General features: G+C 36.8%; 1 pseudogene; it reads left to right on the forward strand.

Moving 5' to 3' along the window:
- Window positions 1–22,263: 22,263 nt before the first annotated feature.
- LOC109452959 (heterogeneous nuclear ribonucleoprotein C) lies at window positions 22,264–23,545 on the forward strand (annotated as a pseudogene).
- The last annotated feature ends 1,048 nt before the right edge of the window (window positions 23,546–24,593 follow it).

The following is a 24,593-nucleotide window of genomic DNA, read 5'->3' on the forward strand; positions in this document are numbered from 1 at the left end:
CCCCTACTAACCAAATTTGGGACTCCAGTATTACAAACCACTAAAAGGAACCAGGACTCCTTGGAGAAAAAGCTGTTGCCAGGCCTGAGGCAGGAAATTATACAAGATGAGCTTGGAGCATTTTGTTGCTCTAGAAAGCAAGGAAACCATCAAAGTTTAAAGGAACTTAAAAGGTCACAGAAACCACCTTAAGGGGATTCCTACTGGCCAGAGATGGGACAATTTGAGTATCAAAATGAATAATGATTGCAATTGGTTGAAATACACTGAATATATAAAAATCCATGATGAAATTTTTTGAGGGACAAAAAAAAACCTTCAAAGAGAATGAATTTGGAATTTAGCTTGCCCTTTTTTAAAAGAATAAAAAACTTTATTTCAGAATTCCAAATGGCTCCAGTTGATGACAGAAAGCTCTACTTTATAGAAGAATCCCAACTAATAAATGTAGCAGGAATTACAGCATTAGAAAATCACCATTTTGCAACCCCAATCGAAAAATTATTCAGGCAACCATCAATCATCGCCAAAACAATTATATGAAAGGACAGTGATAACTGATATTCATAGAGTACCAAAGTAACACCCCACTGATTATTTGCTGGACATAAAGGAAGAAATGCAACTTTACAACAGAAGGATCAGATGATTGCTCTTTGCATCCTTAAAATAGAAGACAGCATATGCCTCCTGATATGTTATAATATGAAGTACCCAGCTCCACCTATGAAGTATTCTTGTCAAAATGTTGAACCTGAACTTAATCATACTGTAGCTCTAACTTTCAGTTTACAGGAAATACAAGAGAAAGAAGAACAAGTTAAATGCCATCACCAAGAAGCAATCTGACAAATCAGAATAAGAGGTAGTCTCCATGAGAACTAGCATGGTCTTTTCAACAAGTCAATGGCAGGAGTGAAAAGGAATGGAAGCAGGTAAGGACTTGAAAAGACTCAAGAGACACAACAATCAAATGTGTGTACCTTACGTGAATTCTGACTCAAACAAACCAATTGTTAAAATAAGAAAGGACACTTTAGGGAAATTCAAATACAGACTGGGTATTAAATGGCATTAAGGAAATATTGCTAATTTTGTTGGGCATAATAATAGTATAGTGGTTAAGGTAAAAAAAAAAAAAGGTCCTTAATTTTGAAGATATATAAATATGTTAAAATAATTAGAGGCAAAAAAAACATCAGATTGTCCAGGATTTGCTTTAAAATTTTTCAGCCAAATAAAGAAAAAGCAAATATGGGAATACGTTAATAATTGTTTAAGATGAATATATAGAGTTTCATTATACTATTTTTTAAGTTCCATACATTTGAATTTTCTAATGATAAACACTTAAAAGAAAATGTTCTTTCAATGTGATGAGAAACAAAGCCCCTTGCTCCTGGAGAATACCTCATGATGACTATAATTACTCTTGCTGTAGGGAAATGACCGTTGGCTTTCAGAATCTCTCTACAAGCATCTGAAGTCTTAATTTCATGGTGAATATTCTGGTATTCCCTGTTGTTTTTCCCAAATTGGGTATTATATTTCTTTTGAAATCTCCTTTCTTCTGAGATCTATATCAACTGCCACCTCCTCCACTAAGTCTATTCATTCATTCATTTAACAAATAACCATTGGGTGACTACAATGTATTAGATCCTGTGCTACACACAAGAGATACTGCAGAAGGAATAAAGCAAGTTCTTGACTCTCACTGAGCTGACATCCTACGTGACAGAGACGAGGAAAGAGGAAATTACAGTGCACAAAGAAACACGCTATCATAGGGGGTGTGGGGATACATAGGAGAGGGACCTAACTCAGTGTAGAAAGAGTGACTTGTACTCTGAGACCTGGAGAACCGATAGGAGTGAGCCAGGAGTCAGGAAACCAAGAGTAATCCAGGCATAGGGAATAGCATGTGCAAAAAAAAAAAAAAAATGTATGTTCTTAAAAACTGATGATTCATTTCACATGTCACCTTGACTGGGCCAAGGGATGCCAGATGTTTGGTCAAACATTATTCTGGGTGTGTCTGTGAGGGTGTTTCTGGATGAGACTAACATTTGAATTGGTAGACTGGGTAAAGCAGATTGCCCTCCAGGCAAGTCTTAGCCAATCAATTGAAGATCTGACTAGAACAAAAAGCTGAATAAGAGGGAATTTCACCTACCTGACTACTTGAGCTGGGATATTGGTCTTCTCTTGTCCTCAAACTGGAACTTTCATCGTTGGCTATCCTGGTTCTCAGGACTTTGGATTCAAACTGAAACTACACCACTGGCCCTCCTGTATCTCCAGCTTGCTGACTGCAGATCTTGGGACTGTTCAGCCTCCATTATCATGTGAGCAGATTCCTTATAATAATTCCATATAATAATAATAATTTGCTATTACATATAATACACACACACACACACACACACACACACTTTTGGTTCTGATTCTCTGGAGAACTCTGACTAGCACAGTTTAAAAAGTTTAGTAGGACCAGCACATGAAGTATATGTTTGGGAATGAGAGGGGTGGAGGAAAAGAAATGAAGTTGGAGAATTAGCAGGAGTTTATATACTGTACAATTTATCCCAAAGAAAATGAGAAGCCCAGGGAGGATTTTAAGCAAATGATCAGATTTGCATATGAGAAAGAATGTGTTGGCTGTTGTGTGAAGAATAGATTAGAGTGGGCATGACAGGAATCAAGAAGACCAGCTAGGAGGTTGTTGCAATACCCCAACCAAGAGGTTCTCTCCATAGCACCCTTATCAAGACACTTTGAAGCTCCTTCATGGCCTTTATCCTTCCTGCCTTGAAGCATAGATATTTATGTACATGTTTTCTCTCTTCTTCTAGAACACTCTCCTTGGGGGTGGAAACCAAGTCTCGTCTTTATTTACCTCACATAGCCTAATAATAACAGGTAGCACTTAACACTTAGGGTGTGCCAAGCACACTGTATATGTGATGTCTACTTCTCACAATAACTACACAAGATAGTTATTATCCCCCACTTACCAAACAGGATATGTTAGGTATTTGCCCAGGCTCACACAACTGGTAAATGGTGGAGACTGGATTTCCAGCTAAGTCTGCCCTACTCCAGATCTCATTCTCTTTCCACTATATCGTGTCTTTAGACAGTCCTGCCCCTCATAGATGATCAATAAATACATGTACAGTTGAGCTGCAAGATGTCTGAGTCCAATCTTATTAAACTATAGATTTTCCTTTTGATGTGTGCTTGCCTACAGATGGGTGATAAAACTAAGTTACCCATATTTCAATTTTTTTTTTCTTTTTAATTTCCTGAGTACTCTATAGCAGGGGTCTTTTCATTCTCACAGTGAATGTGAAGGTGCGTTTCATGGGTTTTCTGTATAATAATGTAAGTCGTGACCTGACTTGACCAGTGCTGTCAGAAGAGGAAAAGGATGTTGGAGCCAAAACAAGGGGAGAACCAGGGCTGGCTGAGAGCATCAGCAGCAGGCTCCAGTGCAGTTTGAGGAAACAATAAAGGCTGGCATCACTCTCCGCTGAATCCATAATGCGACTGAGCCACAATCCCAGTGGTTTTAAGAAACGAGAATCAGCAGAATTTTGCAACTTTAATAGAATGTATAAGCAACTAAAAGTTTCAGGGAAGCCTTCACTTCATTACCTCAGTAGTCATATCCTGACCTTGTGGCAGCTCCTTGTGAAAAATCCTTTTATGTTTTTTCACATAAGTAGAATTAACATTTTTCCCTCCATGGTGTGAACTCATGGTAGATGAATTCTTTAATAGATTGCAAGCAGTTTTTCAATGTCACATTTCTATAACAGTGTTATGGAACAAAACTAATTGTTGTCTGTATTGGAGGCAATTCTATTCACAGCAAGACAAATTGGATTTCTAAACTGTGATTTCCATTGTGTTACCTCTATGTGTCATGAAACTTATCCTGATGTGCACAGCAGTCAGGCTACTTACTTATACAGTGAGGTCCAGCTTTATGCTGAGTCCATCATCTTTCTCTTCCCAAGGGAGGACAAAAGCACAATGGAAGCATAATTGTAGACGACCATCTAATGAAAGGGGTTAATGAGGATATACTATTCTAAATATCAGTATGAACGTTCAAAGACTAGAATAAAATAATCCATTCCTTAAGAGGATTAGACATCACTGTGAATTATCCAATTTGTCACTGTGGAGTTTGTTTTTCTCTTTTTTTCTTTCTTTTTTTTCCTTTGTTTGCTTTTATAAATAATACTCTTTAGATATGTGCATACATATAACTATTTCAGAATGCAAACTACCATCAATAAAAATAATTGCATCTTTCAATTTGTAAATTTAGACTCCACTAATCCTAACTTTTAATATATTGGGCAGTGTCTTAGATGGAATTTTTACAACCTTTAAAAAAAGATGTGCTAAGTAGATTAATAAAGCAAAATCATTGTGGAAAACAGGATGGAAATTGTGAATGTTCATACTTTTGTGATTAAAAGGCAAACTTGAAGCAGTAAAGCTTAAGACCATGGACTCTACAGCCGGTCCTCCAAGGGTTCGAATTTGTGTGATCTGTTGTGATCTGGACAAATTACTTCACCTGACTTACCTCAGTTTTCTTATCTGTATAATGGAGCTCACCACTACTGTGATCTCCATTTCCATATACATACTTTTATATACTATATTTCACAGTAGATTGTCAGCGTTGACAACACACTTAGAAAAGTTCCTAGCACACAATAAACCCTCAGTGGTACAAGACGATGATGATGATTATCTGGAAGTATCCTTTTCTTAATTGAATAAGTGATGAACTAATCATAATTCTATCTTAGTTTTTCCAGCAGATTTCCTTATAATTTCTAGCAGGCAGTAATATATTGCCTCATTCACAATACTAGGTATCTTTGAAAGTAAGAAAACTGCATTCAAAAAAAAAAGAAAGAAACCTTTATATAGTTCAATTTTCCTTGTGATTATTTTTTATTGTTGGTATTTTTTTCTATTTTTAAAGTAAACCTGAGCTGGCCAGCCAGTACCTGGGCCTTGTTCCTTTGTGTTCAATCAAATCATTATAGGATCTTGGGAAATGTCACCACCTATAACATTGCCCACTGTGAAAACACAAGATAGAATTCCTTTGTTTTTGGCATGGGCCATTTATGTATATTGGACATCATTTATGTTTTATTTGTTAAATGCTAGTGGTAAAGGAGACATTAGATCCTAGTCTGTTTCAGAAAGAGGTAACAGAAAAAATAATGAAAAAAAGTGGAATTTTGGTCTAAGAGACCTGCACATTGACACATCTAAAGGTGGATGAATCAGGTTGAACAGGGGAAGATGGAAGGGGGAAAAGTGGAGCTGGGTGCCACAGACACAGCCAGAGCTCACTGCAGGTCTCTGGAGAGGGGAGCAACCAGGTTGCAGCATGCACACTCTGCAGCCCTGAGGAGCAGAGAGGTAGAATAAGCTTTCCTGCCTGAGTGGTCAGTACACACCGTGGCTGAACCCAGTAACTGGGGCCTCTAGAGACAGAACACAGAGGTGCAACAGCAGAAAACAAAGCCATGGAGCCTGGCTGCTTCCCCTTCCTCCGTTGGGCCCTGGAATAAGCTGTAGCAGTGAGTGTCAGGTTACAGATCACATTATCTGTAGCTGTGAGAACTGGAGAGGCAGAAGTAGTCCTCCCTGAGCAACAAGTGCACGGCCTAAAGGTAGAGATACAGAGGTGTGGCAGCTGAGGTCTGGCAGACACTATTACTGGGAGGAGAAAAAAGCCAGAAATGCACCAGCCAACCTCTCCCAGCCCACCGTGCCCCCACTCATCTCAGATGAGCCCAGCAGGTGCCACCTAGGACACCTTGGGCAGTGCAGCACTCCCCGCAGCATCTGGTTGCAGGGGGCAGCACTGGGATTTCACAGGCTCAGAAGCCCATTGTCCACCACATTCCCCCACAGACGTGGGGCCCTGAGACCGTGGTGATCTGGTTACAGAGAAGACTCCCAGCCCAGCCCACCCACAGGGAATACAGGGCATTGTCTACTGCCCCACCAAGATCCAAGAAGCCAGAGTAATGCAAGAGAAAATAAAAATTTGCATTTCGAGAAAGCCACCTACTGGAAAACAAATGAAAGACCCTACTTATCAATCCACTAAATAGAGAACTGCTAAACTCTCTTTTAAAAAACACATTTCACTCCCATAAATGCCTAGGCAGAAACATAATCTGTCAAACACTGTGAATGACCAAGGTAACAAGGCGGATCAGAAAGAAAATTAAAAATCTCCAGAAAATAAACTTAAAGACATGAAAATATGTGACTTAAATGACAGAGAATTCAAGATTAAAGTTCAGAAAAAAATCAGTGAGATACAAGAAAATTTAGATAGGCACTTTAATGAACTCAGAAATAAAATCAACAAACAAAAGGAGTACTTTACCAAAGAGATTGAAATTTTTGAAAAGATCCAAACAGAAATTCTGGAGCTGAATAACTCAATAAGAGATGAAGAATGAACTAGCAAGCTTAAGAAATATACCTGACCAGATAAAGGAAAGAATTACTGATATCAAAGATAGAAACCTAGAAATTATGCAGATGGAAGAAAAGAGAGACCTGAGAGTAATAAATAAATACATACATACATACATACATAAAATAAAAATTAAAGAATTCCAAGAGAAATATCTGGCTCCACCAGAAAGAGCAATGTGAAAATAATGGGCATACCAAAAGAACAGTGGGAGAAGGAAACAGATAGCCTATTCAAAAAACTGTCAATGAGAATTTCCCAAATCTATAGAAAGAACTGAATTCTCAAATCCAAAGAGCAAACAGAAAACCTAATTATCTCAATCCAAAAAGGTCTTCTCGAAGGCACATTATATTAAAATTGTCAAAAATTAATGACAAAGGAAGAATTCTCAAGACAGCTAGGGAAAAGAAGATGGCAACCTATAAAGAAAATCCCATTAGACATCATCAGATTTTTCAACAGAAACCTACAAGCTAGGAGATGGTGAAATCAAATATTCAAACTATTGAAAGAGAGAAATTACCATCAAAGAATAATATATCCAGCAAAGTTATCTTCTAGATATGAGGGAGAAATAAAGACTTTTCTAGACATATAGAAGCTGAGTGAATTTACCACTACATGGCTTGCATTACAGGAAATACTAAAGGGGGTTATTCTACCTGAAAAAAAAAAAAAAAGACAAAAGGATAGGAAACTATGAGTAAAATACAGAGCCAGAAGCAGGAAATTGTAACCCTTATTCAGAATAGGGTATTATGCACTTAAATATAACATTTAAAAAGAGAAAAGAAGACAACAGCTACTACAATTTGGAAATTAACTCACAGCACTAAAAGGGATAATCTGTAACAATAAAAATATAAAAGGGGAGAGAGTAAAGATCTGAATTTTCATAGGAGAATGGAGATAAGATGCATTCAGAAGAAAAAAAGGATAACTGTATACACGAAATTTTCTTTTGCATAAATTTAACAATAACCACACAAAAGAAATCTGGAACTGAGACACATAGCATAAAAAAAAAAAAAAAAAAAAAAAGGAGAAACAGAGGGAAAAAAGTCATAGAATACCACCAAACTAAAATAACAGACAGAAACACAAGGGGAAAGAAACAATGGAGACACAAAGCTACCAGAAAATGAAAGATAAAATGGCTATAGGAAATTTTTATATATCAATCATCCTAAAGTGTAAATGGACTGAACTCACCAATAAAAAGGCACAGAATAGCAGGTTGGATCAAAAAACAAAACCCATCCATATGCTGCTTTCAGGAGACACATCTCAACTGTAAATATACACTCAAAGTAAAAGGGTAGAAAATTATACTCCAAACAAATGCTATCCAGAAAAAAGCAGCTGTAGCTGTACTTATATCTGACAAAATAGATTTCAATAAAAAAGATAACAAGAGACAAAAATGGACATTTTTATAATGACAAAGGGGACAATAACTCAAGAAGACATAACCCTCATAAAAACATATGCACCCAATCAGGAAGCACCAAAACATACAGAGGGTACCAAAAAAATGCATACACATTTTAAGAAAGGAAAACTGTATTAAAATTGTAATACTCAATGTACATTGATAACAAAAGATGACTGCAGGTCACGTTTCACTTCTGCAATTACAAGATGTGCTCAAAGTGGTTACAATCAGCATCCAGACACTTCTAATTATGGCAAACTACTACTGCTTGAGCAACATTGACCAAAGTGTCCACTTGTATACATTTTTTTTGGCACCCCCGTTATAAATCAACTACTAACAGAACTAAAAGGAGAAACTGACAACAACACAATTACAGTAGGGGACCGAAATACCCCACTGACATCTATAGATAGATCATCCAAACAGAAATCAATAGGAAATATTGGCCTTAAATGACACATTAGACCAAATGGACATAATTGACATTTACGAGCCTTTCACCCCAGAACACAAGATTACACATTCCTCTCTAGAGCATAAGGAACATTCTCAAGGATAGACCATATCTTGGGACACAAAACCAGCCTCAGCAAATTTAAGAACGTTGAAATCATACCAAGTATATTCTCCGACCACAATGCTTTGAAATTAGAGATCAACTGCAAAAAGCAAGCGGGAAAAACAGCAACTATGTGGAGATTAAACAACATGCTGCTAAACAACTGGGTCAAAGAAGAAATAAAAGAAGAGCTCAAAAGATACAAAGAGAAAAATGTGAAATATTAAAACTTTGGGGATACAGCAAAAGTGGTAATAAGAGGGAAGTTTATATTATTATAAGCCTATCTCAAGAAACAAGAAAAATTCCAAATAAACAACTTAACATTAAATCTTAAAGAACTAGAAAAAGAACGATTAAAGCTCAAAGTCAGCAGAGGGAATGAAATAACAAAAATTAGACCAAAATTAAAGAAATAGAGAACAAAAGCATAATAGAAAAAAATTAATGTAATAAAGAGCAGGTTCTTTGAAATGATTAATTGACAAACCTCTGGCTAGACTCACTAAGGAAAAAAGAGAAGGCTCAAACAAAATCAAAAATGAAAAAGGAGAAGTTATGATGGACACCACAGATATACCACGATTATACAAAAATACCATGAAAGACTATATGCCACCAAATTCAATAACCTAGAAGAAATGGACAAGTTCTTAGAAATATATATCCTTCCTAGACTGAAACATGAAGAACTGCAAAATCTAAATAGTCCAATCAACAATAAGGAAATTGAAACAATCATCAAAAGCCTCCCAAAAAAGTAAAAATCCAGGACCAGATGCCTTCACTAATGAATTTTACCAAACATTCAAAGAAGATTTAATACCTGTCCTTCTCAAACTCTTCCAAAGAATTGAAAAAAGGCACTACTTCCTAACTCATTTTATGAAGCCAACATTATCCTGATACCAAAATCTGGCAAGGAAACAAAAAGAAAGAAAACTACAGATCAATATCTCTGATGAATACAAATGCAAAAATCCCAAACAAAATACTAGCAAATCGAATACAACAATACATTAAAAAGATAATACATCACAATCAAGTGGTGTGCATTCCCGGGGTGCAAAGATGGTTCAACACATGCAAAACGATCAATGTGCTAACCATGTTAATAAAACAAAGGATAAAAATCATGATCATATCAATAGACACAGAAAAAACATTTAACAAGATACAACATCCATTAATGATTAAAACACTCAATAAAATGGGTATAGAAGGAAAGTACCTCAACATAATAAATGCCATATACAACAAAACCTCAGCTAATATCGTATTCAATGATGAAAACTGAAAGCTTTTCCTCTGAGATCAGGAACAAGACAAGGATGTCCCCTCTAACCCCTGTTATTCAACATAGTATTGGAAGTCCTTGCCAGAGCAATCAAGCAAAAAAAAGAAATAAAACGCATCCAAACTGAATGAAGAAATTAAATTGTCACTTTTTGCAGATGACATGATTCGTTATATACAAAACCCTAAAGACTCCACCAAAAAGCTGTTAGAAACAACAAGCAAATACAATAAAGTTGTAGGCTACAACATCAATGTAAAAAAATCCTTTGTGTTTCCATATACTAACAATGAAGTTTCAGAAAAATAAATGAAAAAAACAATTCCGTTTGCAATTGCAGCAAAACGAATAAAATACCAAGCGATTAACTTAACAAAGGAGGTAAAAAGACCTGTACACTGATAACTGAAAGACATTGTTGAAAGAAATTGAAAAACACACCAAGAAATGGGAAGATATTCCGTGCTCATGAATTGGAAGAATCAGCATAGTTAAAATGGCCATATTACCTAAAGCAATATACAAATTTAATGCAATCTCCATCAAAATCCTAATGGTATTTTTTCAAGAAGTAGAACCAAAAATCATCATCAGATTTGTATGGAATCACAAAAGACCCCAAATAGCCAAAGCAATCCTGAGAAAAAAGAACAAGGCCAGAGGTATCACACTCCTAATTTCAAATTATACTACAAAGTGACAATAATCAAAACAGCAGTGTATTGGTAGAAAAACAAACACAGAGACCAACAGAACAGAATTAAGAACCCAGAAATAAACCCACATATATATGGGCAAATAATTTTTGACAAAGGATCCAAAAGCATACAATGAAGAAAAGAAAACCTATTTCAATAAATGTTGCTGAAAAAATTGGAAAGCCATGTGCAAAAGAATGAAACTAGACGCTACCTGTCACTATATACCAAAAGTAACTCAAAGTGGATAAAAGGCCTAAATATAAGACCTGAAACAATACATTTCATAGAAGAAAGCATAGGTACAAAACTCATGGACCTTGGGTTCAGAGAGGAATTTATGAATTTGATCTCAAAGGCTAAGGAAGTAAAAGCAAAAATAAAGGAAAGGAACTATATCAAACTGAAAAGCTTCTGCACAGCAAAAGGAACCAACAACAACAAAAATAGGCAACTAACCAAACTGGAGAATGTATTTGCAATTAGGCCGCCAATTAGAGGCCTAATATCAAAAATATATAAAGAACTAGTACAACTCAACAGAAAAAAAACCAACAATCCAATTAAAAAGTGGGCAGAGGACCTGAACAGACACTTCTCCCAAGAAAACATACAAATGGCCAACAGATGTACGAAAAGATGCTCAGCTTCACTAACTATTAGGGAAATGCAAATTAAAACCACAATGAGATACCACCTCACACCTGTTAGAACAGTTATTATAACAAGACAAGTAATAACAAGTGTTGGAGAGGCTGTGAGGAAAAAAGAACTCTCATATGCTGCTGGTAGGAATTTAAATTTGTACAGCCACTATGAAAAACAGTATGGAGGTTCCTCAAAAAACTTAGACTAGAGTTACCACATGGACCCAGCAATCCCTCTTCTGGGTATCTACCCCAAAAATTTGAAAACATTTATTCATAAAGATAAATGTACCCCTATGTTTATTGCAGCACTGTTCACAGTGGCCAAGACATGAAAACAACCAAAATGTCCTTCAATAGATGATTGGGTAAAGAAGATGTGGTACATATATACAATGGACTATTAGTCGGCCATAAGAAAAGATGAGATACTGCCATTTGAGACAACATGGATGGATCTTGAGATTATCATGCTAAGCAAAATAAGACAGAAAAAGTCAAGAACCACAGGATTTCACTCATATGTGAGACATAAAACTGAAAGCAACAGTGAACAAATAAAACAAGTAAAAACTCATAAATACATACAACAGTATGGTGGTTACCAGTGGGAAAAGTGGGTGGGAGGGAGGTCAGGACAAAGAGGGTCAAATATATGGTGACGGAAGGAGACTTGACTTCAGATGGTGAACACACAAGCAATACACAGATGATGTATTATAGAATTGTACACTTGAAACCTATACGATTTTACTAACCAATGTTACCCAAAAAAATTTAATTTAAAAAAATTTTAGTGACATTTCCCTAGTTCGCCTGGATTAAACAACATCAATAATTACACAAGATGCGGTTTTCATGAGCAGTAAGGCAAAGAAGTTATATTCATATTCAGTGTTGATGCAAGACTGCCAAATTATTTGTCCTAAAATTTACAGTTTTCTCTCCAACTAAACAGATTTTCTTGGATCCAAGGAGTACGCACTATTCTTCCAGGTGGTATCTAGCAAATATAGAGTATGCAATAAATACTTATGGACCTAAATATACTTGAATGGGCACATAGCACAGCATTAGGCTCATGGAAGGCACTCAAATCTCTTTTGTATGAATGAACCAGAGGAAGGTTGATGGAAACTAGTTCCAGGTGATCTGTCTTCCAGGTTGTCATCAAGATTAAGAAAAATATATATGGACAGAATGGGTACCATCCCAAAGTAATACACAGACATATTTAATATATGCATTCACATACACAACCTGAAGTAATCTCAATAATTAACAATCAAAAGTAACAAGAACTTCAACTATAGAAGAAAGACCAGCAATGTATATAAGTAATGACACTGTTAAGAAAATTGCCTTAGATCTAACCCACCATTTATAACATCCTTGATCAGTTTGGAGAGAGAAATTTTCCCCAGTTTGTGTATATTGTAAAATTTATGTAGCTTTAGCTTTTAAATCCAAAAAAAAACTGTTAAGAACTTTTCTGAAATGTCTACTGAGATCTGAACTCCTGTATCTCCACTCACGAAATTCAAACCTAGGCAATCGTGCGTCAGCATCATTTCTCATCACTGAACTGAGAACTGAGCTCAGTGCTCTCATATAACTTTGTTATTCCTAAGCACTTTCAATACATTTGAAAGCTCCTCAAAGTCTCTTATTCTTCTCAGCCCCTGCCTAGTCCAAACACGATGGCAAACAGGTTCCAGAATGGTTATGTCAAGGATTGAAATGAGGGGGGGGATTACCTCTTTCTACTCAGCCTAGTGTGTCCATCTTAAGAAAGATGATCAGTAGAAAGGGGTAACCTAACTTATAACCAAGGGTGCTGTTCATCACGGTAGAAATATGTGTGAAATTTCCCCAAAATTTCTTTCATATTTCATCATTTCTCAACACCAATTTCTGTTCATAAGTAAGCGTCACTTTGAAATTTTCATTTAGGATAGTACATTTAGGTATTAAAAATAGACCAAAGAGAAGCCATTTACACATTCTGCAATAGCCCCAAGTAAGGTCAGTTGCACTGAGGCATATTGCAAAATAAAATAAAACAAAATATTTCAACGTAATCAAAAAAAGTTCATAATTCAGAGGAGATCATACATACTTTCACAGAGGGAATGTAGATGTTATGCTGAAATTTGTCAAATTGTTAAGGAAAATAAATCAGGACCAGAAGAAAAACTTCTTGTCTCCTAAGGCTGATTGAAGTAGGGTTACGCAACCCAGCTTGCCTCTGCCAAGAATGTTCTTCCCACAGCAACTAAAAATTCTGGGTGGAAATACTGAAAACATCTTTTTTCGTGCACTTAACAGACTTACCAAAAGAAATAAAGACTCCTCAAAGCCCAAAATTCAAGAGAAAGAGGAAACCTAAGGAAGGAGAGCCCCAAAGCTGACATTTACTCTGAGGGCCAAACACCAGATTCCTTGAACTTCATTTTCTGGCCTTAGAGGGAATAAGGGACAGTCTAAAGTGGGATATCTAACAGGGGATACCCTCCCTCCATAAAGCTGGACCACAAATTCTACACTCACAATGTCAGGATGTACTAGAAATGAGCCAGCCCCAGCCTGAGGTGGCAACATGTCCTAAATGTTGTCACTAGATTGAAGGGAACGGAATCTCCTTTGAGAATTCTTATCACAAGCTGATTCTCTCAATAGTTTATAGCCCAAATACATGCTAACTTGGTGGCCTGGAAAACCTTAAATAGATACTTTAAGATAAAATGGGGTCGCCTGGGTAGTGCCCCAGACACCAGCAGAAATGAATGCAAATCCTCTCTGAAGGAACCTTCCTTCAACACAGGCCTCAAAAACTCCTCCAGTGGATAAAATACTAAGAAATATTAACTCAGTGTCAAAAATCCCAAATCACAGAATTTAAGGCACCATGAATGAGAGCAAGCAGAAATAACAGACAACATAAATTTACCTATGAACTTCAGATACTGGAGTAAACATACAAATATGTTTACTATGTTTAGGAAATAAAAGGAGGATTGAACATATGACTAAGAAGAAAAAGACTTTGAAAAACATTTTTAAGTAGAACCATTAGAAATGAAAATTATAGTAATTGAATTTTCAAACTCAGTGAACTAGTTTACTATATGATTAGACCTACTAAAAAGAGAATTCATGAAATGGACTATAATGTTGAAGAAATTAGCCAGAAAAGAGAGAAAAGAGATTGAAAATACGGAAGAGATGTTAAAAAGCAGAGAGGATAAAGTGACATACAATGGGACAACTACACCAGTGAAATAAGGCAAGAAAAAAAATAAAATGAGTATGAGAAAGGAAGAAATAAAACTTTATTTGCATATGATATAATATTTATATAAAAACCTCCCCCAAAATATACTGATAGATTTTTTTGAATTAATAATTGAGCTTAACGTGAGACTTGAATATAAAGTTGATTGCCCTTCTAAACCAACAGCAAAAAGTTAAAAAGTGTACTTTTTTAAAAAGATATCACCAATGGCATTTTAAAAATGTGAAGAATCTCGGAATAAATATACCAAAAGATCTTCATGAGAAAAAATATATAAAATTTATTAACAGACATTAAAAATACCTCAATAAATTAAGACATATGTCACTGTATAAAAAGAATCATTATTGGGCCGGCTCAGTGGCTCAGGCGGTTAGAGCTACATGCTCCTAACTCCGAAGGCTGCCGGTTCAATTCCCACATGGGCCAGTGGGCTCTCAACCACAAGGTTGCAGGTTCAACTCCTCGAGTCCCACAAGGGATGGTGGGCTGTGCCCCCTGCAACTAGAAAACGGCAACTAGAAAACGGCAACTAGACCTAGAGCTGAGCTGTGCCTTCCACAACTAAGACTGAAAGCTGAACGGCACCCTCCACAACTAAGATTGAAAGGACAACAACTTGACTTGGAAAAAAAGGCCTGGAAGTACACACTGTTCCCCAACAAAGTCCTGTTCCCCTTCCCCAATAAAATCTTTAAAAAAAATAAAAAAAAAGAGAATCATTATTATAAAGATGTCAATTCTCCCCAACTTAATTTAAAGATTCAAGTCAATTCCAATCAAAAAGTCTACAGAAAATCTTATGAGTCTTGGCAAGCTGATTCTAAAAATACATATGGAAGAGAAAGCAGCCAATAATAAGATATGCCTGAAGAAGAAAACTAGGTGGGAGAAGTTGTTTTATAAGATGCATTAGCTATACTAATGCATCTTAGCTGCACTATTGTGACTTTTGGATTGTAACAGACAAATATGTCACTAGAATGGGATAGAGAACCCGGAAACAGCCCCATGTGTTTGGAAGAACTGTCATTACAGAGCAGTGGAAGAAAGGTGGACTTCCAATGGATTGCACTAGAACAATTAGTGTATTAAAAAGGGGGTGAGGAATCTCACCATGCACACAAAACTCATTTCCATATGGATTAAAAACTTAAATGTAAAAGGTAAAACCATAAAATGCTTAGGTGACAATCTAGATGATCTGTATGACTTTAGGGTAGGGAAGGATTTCTTAAGCAAAGCATCCACATGCACGTGTGTGTGCATGCACGTACACACACACATACATCTACCATATAGTACAGGATAAATTTCACTACTTTAAAATTAAGAACTTTTGTTCACCAAAAGACACCATTAAGACAGTAAAAAAGCAAAGCACGGAATAGGGAACTAACAAAGTGACAAAATGCTTATATCCAGACTAAAGAACTATTACAAATGAATAAGAAAAAGACAAATAATCCAATAGAAAAGAGAGCCAAGATATGAACAGGGATTTCATGGAAGAGGAAAACACAAATGCTCAATAAACAGAGGAAAAGATACCAATCTCTTTAGTAATCAGAAAAACGCAAATTAAAACTATAATAAGACATCACTTCACTCCTGCCAGATATGCAAAAATTTAAAAATCACATTATCAAGTGTTGGCAAGGATGTGGAAAAACAAAACCAGTTATATCTGCTGGTAGGAGTGTAAATTGATTTTAAAAATCACTTTTATCTAGCGAGGCTGAAGGTGTATATCAACTCCTAGATAAACTAGAGAAATTCTTGCCCACAGGCACCAAGTAACATGTATGAGAATGTTCAAAGCACCACTGTTTGGGGGGTTAAAAGGGGGAGGGGAGGCGGCCAGAACCAACTCAATGGCCACCAACAACAGAAAAGTAGATAAATCAATTATGCTATCTTATGTAATGGAATTCTTTGCAGCTGTAAATTACAGCTACATGAAACAAAGCAGATGAATCTTAGAAATGTGTTAAATGAAAGAAATCATCAAAGAATACTTACAACACGATTCTATTTCTATAAAGTTCAAAAACATGTAAATAAAACAATATATTGTTTGTAAACACAGGTGTATGAAGTAAAGCTATAAAGGAAAAAATAAATAAACTCAAAATCCAGGATTATGATTACTCTGAATATGGAGAGAAGGGGTTGGAACTAGAGGGGCACACAGAGGACTTCAAAGGTAATAAGAAAGAACAAGTTATTTAACTGGGTCATGAATTCCTGGGAATTTATGGTATTGTCATTCTTTAGCATTTAAATATATTTCATACATACTCTTTAGATTCTGCAATATTCAATTTAAAATTTTTTAAAGAAAAGACAAATAAATGACAGGGAAAATATTTATAACATGTTTCAAACAAAGGATTAAAACATAAAATTATCCCCTACCAATTACTAAGAGAAAAAGAAAACAACACAGTAGAAAAATGTGCAAAGGATATGAATGCAGATCACACAATAAGAAATACAAATGGCTAACAAGTATATGAAAAGCCATTCAACTTCACTAGTCATAATAATGCAAATGAACTGAAACTATATTTCACCCATCAGTTTGGAAGTATCTTTTATAATGTAATGCTATCAGGATTAATAAGGATATGAAGAATGAACTGACAAAGTCCTGTGGAGGGCAATTTGATATTATCTATCAAAATTTTAAATGTAAGTACTCTTCCACCCAGCAATTCCATGTGTAGGAATCTATCTGATAAAAATGTGCATTCATTTGGTCAAGTTGGATATAAATTGTTCATTGTAGCATTATTTATAATAATGGAAAATTGGAAACAATGTAAATGCCCATCAATAAATAGTTAAATTAGAACACAACTGCATTTTATCATTTTGAAATGTTTTCAACTGCAAGTAGAAATTGTGCCTTAGATAAATAGGGGTTTGTTTTTATCACATAACAAAAGTCTGGATAAAACTAGTGCCAGTGTTGGTTCAGCTACTTCATGATGTCATCAAAGACCCAGGGTCTTTTCATCCTGCTGCTCCATCCTTGTGTGTTGATTGGATTATTGTTCTCAGCTCTTCACTCTCTCCCTCTGCAGTATAACTTTGCAATGTGCTAAAATCGGTTGATGTTGGACTTGGCCTTGAAACATGCATTAGTCAATTAAATGTAGCTGAAAGTAACTGTGTGTGCTAGTTCTAAGCCAACGTCTTAAGAGGTATCTCTTGCACTATTGTGATGCATCATAAGAACTACACAGAAGGATGAGGAAATACATAGAATACACCCGAACCTAATTCACAACTTGGCACCAAACCCAACCAATCGCAGGTGGGCCCAGCAGAGCCAGAGATAACTCACACCTGTGAGCAAGAAAATAAATGTTTATTGTTGTAATCCACTGAGATGTTGAGGTTGTTTGTTAGACAGCAGAATTAACTAATACACTTTGCATGTTGGCTTTCCATCCTTATGCCTGTGGCCTCATAGTCTCAAGATGGTTTCAAACTCCAGAAATCAATAATTGTCTTCAAAGGCAGGAAGTTGGGGATGTGAGGACAGCAGCCAGGGCAGAGAAAAACCTCATTGTAACTCTTGCTTTTTGATCAAGGAATCAAGACATTCCCTAGAAGCCTCTCTGCCAACTTTCCCTTACATTTCATAGACCAGATCTGTGCACATGGCCACTCTAGCTATTAAGAAGAATGGGAAGTAAATTCCTGTAAAGAGAAGCGTGACTGGCTGGAGAAAGGGCCTACCTTCCCTGAGATCCAGGGATATCTCCCCTGTACCTGGAAAGAATCAGAGGTTGCTGGCAAAGCATATATGATTGTGGTGTCTACCATCCATATGATGTAACATGGGGCAAATGTCAAATAGAATACGGTAGATTTATGTGTAGTGACATGAAAAAACTCTCAAAGATCCATCATTCAAGAAGAATAGCAAATTATAAAATAATACATACAATAATCACACTTATGTTAAAAAAATAAGAAATACAAGTTTGTTTAGGTGCATATATATGTATGTAAACACACTGAAAATATATATATCAAACTCTTCACAGCAGTCACTGCTTAGAAGGAGGTGGTTTAGGAGGAGAGTGTGTTTAAAAGGACCTCCTCTATTTACTCTATGTACTTACTTCTGCATTGTTGGAATTTTTAAGAACATACAATAATTTATGGATTATTCCTTTAAAAATTGATTTTGTCATTAAAAAACTAAAAGCTGTATACATGAGAGAACTGAACATGAAAAAGAATACGAGCTAGAAGAGCTCTATCTTTTTTTTTTTAATTTGAAGGGTGAAAAAGGTTTTTCTCTATAATCCAATCAATTTCTGGCTCCTAGGAAGAAAACAAAATCACTCAAACAAGCTGTTTTGTTTGCCCATTGCCATGTCTATAAAACAGAAATCCCCTTTAAAGTCCTAGTATTTCTTTCGTTAACAACAGTTTCATTAAGAATGTTAAGCATTAATCTCTATCCACCTTAGCCTTTCCTAACTGACCAATTCAGAAGCCAGATTATTTATTGTTTGAATTGGTTGTTGCAGAATGCATGCTTTCACACTCATTCTTGCCACCTCCTCTCAGAAACACAGGCACTTTTGTATAAATTCCATCTGCCTGAAATGTAATCATTCTTCATTTTAAAAGCCACACGTATAAAATTAAAGATGTTACCAAATCTAAAGACAGCTGAAAAATACACCATACCTGAAGTTCAACAACTGTTTCTTCTAGGAAGTATTTCTATATTCTAAGCACTCTTTTTAATGTAAGAAAGAGTTCTGAATTAACCAAATGAGAAAGAGGAAGGCAGTCGTTTCTCTTATAAAAGTTCCTATAATAATTCTTATGGAAGGGCGGCCGGGTGGCTCAGTTGGTTAGAGCAAGAGCTCTTAACAACAAGTTGTCAGTTTAATTCCCGCATCGGATGGTGGGCTGCGCCCCCTGCAACCAAAGATTGAAAACGGCAACTGGACTTGGAGCTGAGCTGCGCCCTCCACAACTAGATTGAAGGACAACGACTTGGAGCTGATGGGCCCTGGAGAAACACACTGTTCCCCAATATTCCCCAATAAAAAAGAAGAAGAAGAAGAAGAAGAAGAAGAAGAAGAAGAAGAAGAAGAAGAAGAAGAGGAGGAGGAGGAGGAGGAGGAGGAGGAGGAGGAGGAGGAGGAGGAGGAGGAGGAGGAGGAGGAGGAGGAGGAGGAAGAGGAAGAGGAAGAGGAAGAGGAAGAAACACCAAGAGAATCCTATCTAAAAAAATAATAATTCTTATGGAAATCTTTATTTTATAAAAAATAATTATAAATTGAAACTCTAAAATACTTTTCATTTTAATTCCATTTATTAAGAGCTGAACAAAGAACTAAACTGGGAGCTGGTTTCCATAAAGGATGATTACGTTGCACTTCCTCCTCACAAAGGGCTTATAATTGGGTAAGAGATACAGAAGTAAAAACAGATGAATTTAATAAAATGAGTAACCAGCTCTAAAAGGGTGGAAATGTAATGAGACAGAGAAAATTGTATTTTCCAGAACCCCTCTCAGGGAAAATATTATAGGAGATTGGAAGAAATATTTGGCTAAGCGGCTTTGGGGAGGGTTCTGGGGATGGGGAAGGGAGAAGAGTACCTGAGCAGCAACAGGTGACCGCTAACGGCCTCCTGCCCCACACTGCAGTTTTGTGCAGCGGTGTGTGTGATAGGTGTTCCGCCGGGTCCCTCTGGCTCTTGCTCTCCTCTCCACACAGCTCAGCCTCTCCTCCAAACAAGTATGGTACAGCATAAGGAGAAATCGATGTCATGTTTTACATTTTGAAACCATCCGCAGCACTTTTATTTTAATCATTGCTGCAAAGAAACAGCAAACTGAGTGAGTTTAATGCCAGAAACATACTGAGGTCTATATTGTGTAGACAAAATGCTTTTTAATAGCATTCAGTTAAATTTGTGATCTTTCGCGGTATTATCTCATCCCTGAGGGACTGGCACTTCTCCCTTGAGCTCTGTCCATCATCTCCAGAGCTAATCTCCTCATCTTCCCCCAGCAAGGCTAACTTCCTTATCTTAGCAAGTAAAGCCATCAATCACTTTGCCCAGACCAGAAACATAGGTCCTCACTCCTCTCTCAGCCTCCCCTTCTACAGTGAGTCACTGTTTAACCATTTCTACCTACTAAGCGTCTTTCAAGTGCAACTCTTTAAACTGCATATCACTGCCTTAGTTCAGATCTTTATCATTTCTCCCTCCTTCCCCCGGTAGGTGTCTGTGTGGCATCTCTGCTCCAGTCTCATCAGCCTCTAGCTATTCATGTTTCTACTGATGCCAAGTGTTCATTCTGAAATGGTCATTGGATTATGCTGTATTAAAATTCTTCAGGGCCATCACTGACCAACACAAGGTTCAAATCCTTTAACATGGTATACAAAGTGCATGATGACCTGTCCCTGCCAGCCTTTTCAGTCTCATCTCCCATTAATTCCTGTGCTAGCCCTATTCAACAACACATGAATGCCACACGTGCCTTCTCTGGACCAGATGCTGCAGTGAGCACTAGAGACACAACACTGAGTGGAAACATGGCCCCGGGTCCTTGAAGGCAGAACACTCAGTCAGGCCTCTGTACGTCCATACATGCTGCCTCCTCTGCCGCCAGTCCTGGCTTATCAGAAACATAACCTCACTGGCCCAGCCAGTGGCTGGCTGGGTGACCTTGAGCAAATTATCTTCACTTCTCTGAGCTTCAGGCCTTCATCTATAACATAAGTAGGTAGCACAAACGATCTCGAAAAAATTTTCCCAACTTCTGCAAGTTATACATTTAAAAAATAATTTTAAATTTCAAAATTAGACAAGTCTTCAGAAATGTTACAAGTACTGATGTTCAAACTACTATAAGCAGCACTGTTAATGTGTCAAAATTGCCAAGTTTTCTTCTACTATAAAGAAAGAAAGGAGTCACATACCAAGCAAGATATGCCCTCCACTGACTCTTAAGCTCAGATGCCTTATTATGGTGTCGTTTTATTTAACTAAAGTACTTTGCTAATTAGAAAGCACCAAACGTGCTTCTGTCATTCTGTTAACTGTATGGTGTGTTATTTTTCCATGAAGTCTTTATATGAGTACATTCCCTGAATTTCAAGGGAAAGGAAGGTGACCTCATCTCTGAAACACTGTTTCTTTTGCATCTAACAAAAGAAAGTGGGCCTTTGGCATTTTTTCCTGGACACCCAGAATCCAAATTTATACCATTGAATTACAAATAAATCTCCTGGAACAGGATCAGACAGTGCCAATGTTATCTTCAGCCCAAAATAAATCTAGCTTTGATGTAATTTTTTTCGCTTTGATGTATTTTTAACGTAGGTTCATAAGTTAACTTTCAGAGAAAAAAATCTTTATCTTGAAATGGAACAAAATTGTGAAACTCACATATAATTAACCAAATCACCAACAGTTTTTATTTTGATTCTTTCAATGGACTTTTAAAAGAAAAAGGTTCCACGCACATTTAAAAGTGTATTATTATTATTATTGTATGGGTGTCAGTTTCCTGGTTTTGATATTGAACTTGGGTTGTATACTTCTAATCTTGTGAAGAGAGGAAGGCTGAGCAGTTGTGGCCGCGTTGTGGACCTCCAGGAGCAGGCTGCTTCTCCACGTAGAACCCGGGAGGAGATTCAGAATCTAATCTCTTCTCCCTGTCCACTCCAGTGAGATTTTTTTTTTTTAATCTTCAGCCACATTTTTTGGCTTCATGAATAACCTTGTCATCAATGTTACCAACAAGACAGATCCTCGCTCCATGAACACCTGTGTATTCACTGGGAATCTCAATACTCTTGTGGTCAAGAAATCTGATGTGGAGGCAATCTTCTCAAAATATGGCAAAACTGAGTTGCTCTGTTTATAAGAGCTTTGCCTTCATTTAATACATTAATGAGAGAAATGCCTGGGCTGCTGTGGCAAGAGAGGATGGCAGAATGATTGCTGCAGAGCCAAAAGTGAACTGAGGAAAAGTACATGTGAAACGATCTACAGCAGAGATGTACTGGTCATTACCTTCTCCATCCCCTCTACTCAGGTCCTCGTTTGACTTGGACTATGACTTTCAATGGGATTATTATAACAGGACGTAGAGTTACCCAACACGTGTTCGTCCCCCTCCCCCTACTGCTCTGGCTGAAGTGCCCTCTAAACACCTGTATGTATCAGGAAACACCTTATGAAGGGGCAAAAGTGGCTTCAGTTCTAACAGTGGACGGTAAGGCTCTTCGTCCAAGTCTGGAAAGTTGAAAGGAGATGACCTTCAGATCATTAAGAAGGAATTGACCCAGATAAAAAAATTTAAAAAGTGGATTCTTTACTGGAAATCCTGGGAAATAAAAAAATTGAAAAGGAACAGAGCAAACAAGGAGTAGAGATGAAGAATGATAAGTCAGAAGAGGAGCAGAGCAGCAGCTCCCTGAAGAAACATAAGACCACTGTGAAGACGGAGTCTGAGGGGGGTGCAGCTGCCTCTCCTGAGGAGGGGGGCCTACTGCGTGATGATGATAATGAAGATGGGGGATGACCAGCTGGAGCTGACCAAGGATGATGAAAAAGGAGGCTGGGGAAGGAGAGGATGACAGAGACAGCGCCACTGGTAAGGGTGACCCTCAAGTACATAGTGGGGTTTAGGAATCTTGTCCCATTATTTCTTTACCTGAGTGCTTGTCTAAGATCAAAATTTTCACCAGATGCTCTCCCCTAGTATCTTAAGCACATGCTCACTGTTCTCCCTGTTCTTGTCATTCCCATGTTCATTCATTCATCTTGCTCTGCACCTCGTCCCATCTTCACTTCCTTTGATGCTCCTAGTAGCTATGCCAAGTCTTACCCTGTAATTTTTGCTTTTAATTTTGATACCTCTTTAGGACTTAATAAAAAGGATGAATGGTTGTTATCAACTGTCTCCAAAATAATCTCTTGTTATGCAGGGAGTACAGTTGTTTCCATTCGTACATGAGTTCAGTAGTTAGTTGCTTCCCTAACTACAAAGGCAATCTCATTAGTTGACTAGCACCTGAGAGCAGCTTTGAGTTAGAGGTATGTATGTTATACCCCATATAGAAATGTTGTGGGGGCTGTTCAATGCAGTGTAACAGCATTTTTGTGAATGAGAGTTAGCATGTCAAGTGCATCCTCTAGGAAAATAATTAGTGTAATAATCTTAAGATTTGTATTCTAAAATCGATACTATGGGTTATCTTTGTGAACAGCCTGATATTTGGGACCTTTTTTTCTCAAAATAAACATGTCCTTATTAAACTAGGAATTTGAAGGGAAAAAAAAAAAGAAGTAACTTATACAGTTGAGGGAAGGAAGTTGGATGAAGGGTACTTGTGACTCTCTGTATTATTTTTACAATTTCTTATGAGTTTATAATTATTTCAAAATAAAAAGTCAGGGTCCACCTCATGAATTAATTAATCTAGTCAGTAATCTCCAATAGCTGCTAACATCACAGAAAGAGAGACAACTAGATATGATGCACCTCCTGATGGAAGCACATAGCACCATCCATGAGTGTGATCACCAAGGCAAACGTGAGTGTGATCAAACCTCCATCCAACAACCAATTTATAGGAAATACAGAGAACAGAGGAATGTGTGAAGAGACGTTACAGGAGTGCAATCAGCAAGATCCAGACTATGGAAATTCTACAGAACAAATTATTTTATTCCTTAAACAAATAAATTGCAAAGAAAGACACAGAAACAGAGGGAGAGAGACAGAGGCAGAGGAATATAGAGGAATCTGTAGATAAAAAGAGGCTTACATAATCACGATGCATGGACCGTATTTAGATCCTAGTTCAAACTATAAGACAAAAACTCCTACAGCATTTAACAGATAATTGGACATTTTAACACTCATTGGATATGTTATGATATTAAAGAATTGTTAACTTTAAAATAAATGAAGTTTAAATTATATATGTGTGTATACATGTGATATATATATATATATATATATATATATATATATATATATATATAGTACTTTTCCTAAAGTATATTAATGGCGTGTTTCTAAATGCTTACATTGTTTTTGTATGGAGGAT

Source organism: Rhinolophus sinicus, linkage group LG02, assembly GCF_036562045.2.
Source record: "Rhinolophus sinicus isolate RSC01 linkage group LG02, ASM3656204v1, whole genome shotgun sequence".
Taxonomy (NCBI): domain Eukaryota; kingdom Metazoa; phylum Chordata; class Mammalia; order Chiroptera; family Rhinolophidae; genus Rhinolophus; species Rhinolophus sinicus.